At 29.3% G+C, this 1,596-nt stretch overlaps 1 non-coding gene across 1 annotated transcript; it reads right to left on the minus strand.

The window, feature by feature from the left end:
• Positions 1-1,068: 1,068 nt before the first annotated feature.
• Positions 1,069-1,140, minus strand: TRNAQ-CUG (transfer RNA glutamine (anticodon CUG)). Its single transcript has one exon. It is a non-coding gene; the product is annotated as a tRNA-Gln (tRNA).
• Between the last annotated feature and the right edge of the window lie 456 nt (positions 1,141-1,596).

A 1,596-nucleotide genomic window follows, 5' to 3' on the forward strand; every position in this document is an offset into this window, starting at 1 on the left:
TTACGGAAATTATTTGAAAACATTATTCCATCCAAAATTAACTGACTATCTCCAGGATTTAAGGAATTATTTTTGTATAAACGAATATTTATACACAAATAGTTCCTTAAATCTTTGAGGTAGTCAAATTATCTTCATTCTCAATTTTTTACAGTAAATGATATCGTCCGAATTTATTTATAAAATACATACCATACTTTGGTGTATATATACACCAATCTGTAATTATGGTGGCTTCTTCATCACTGTGAAAGAATATCAGTCTGCTTCAAAGTAAACTCCTCCAATATCAGGTTAGTATTTACATTTTTTTTCTTTTTAATTTCATTCATATGTGTGAATCACCATGTCGATGTTGGGTTCTGTGACATATTAGTTCTCACTTTGACATATTTGGTCTGATGATAATCAATTGGTTAATGAGGCTTATCGACATAATAACTACGTTGATCGACTAATTGCAAGTTTGTGACAATTTTTTATTGTAATATAACATTTGGTTATCTTTTTTGAAACCAAGATGAAATAAGTTTTTCATCTAATGATGGCGCATAAACCGGCAATTTTAATGATGTATGGTATTTTACATTCAGTCAAAGAAAAAACATTAACATAACCCTTCCTTAGATATCGATTTATTTCTCTTGTGGAGGTATATATTTTTGTTGATTTTGTTTTGCAAATTTAAAATATGTAAAAACTTAAGTGGTCATCACCCACTACAGCAATGTACTCTCCATAGCTTCATGTTTTTCATTGTCAATATTATTGTTGTAAGTTATTAATATACTTGTTTTTTTTTTCTTTTTAATTTCATTCATATTGTACTGAAAATATAATTTTGTATTTAGTTCTCACTTTGACATATTTGATCTGGTGATCAAAAGTTTATAGTATGTGTGTAATATTACAATAATAATTATAAATATTTTATAAATTTTTTACCCGTGGTTTCCACGGGTTGTAACCTAGTTTCTATATAATCTTGCCAGCTTTAGTTATTTTTCTTTTAATGCAATTTGACAAAAAATTAGATTCTTTACGAATATGAGATAACACAAAAAAAGAAGGTCCCACCGAGATTTGAACTCGGGTTACTGGATTCAGAGTCCAATGTCCTAACCACTAGACCATGGGACCAATTCGAGGATAACGTTACCTTTTTGACGTTTTATATCTTTCAGAAACGTCAATTCAGCTTTGTTTATTACAGCTTAGGTAGGTCTTCAAGGCAGCCATTATGTCCGAAACTTTTACAAAAATAAGTTAAGTCGGAGATATCAATATCAACAGGCAAAATAGTTGTGATGCGATTTATTAATAATGAGCAAAAAAATATTATAAAGAAAAGGAATACAATGAATGAGTCGAACAAGTTGAATGGACCGTTCATATGTATTCATATATTTATACGTATTAAATAAGTTAGGCTATTATTTTAAGACAAAACTGTAAAAATGGTCCCTATGATATGTATTTTTTTGGGTTTTTAGTCCAAACTCTGATTTTATTGGATTAGTGGTCCTTTTGAGCTAGTTTCGTTGCGGATTTGGTCCCTCAGTAAACTGAAATGACATTAATACCCTTAGAATATTT

This window comes from Lactuca saligna, chromosome 9 (assembly GCF_052625555.1).
Source record: "Lactuca saligna cultivar CGN05327 chromosome 9, ASM5262555v1, whole genome shotgun sequence".
Classification (NCBI taxonomy): Eukaryota; Viridiplantae; Streptophyta; class Magnoliopsida; order Asterales; family Asteraceae; genus Lactuca; species Lactuca saligna.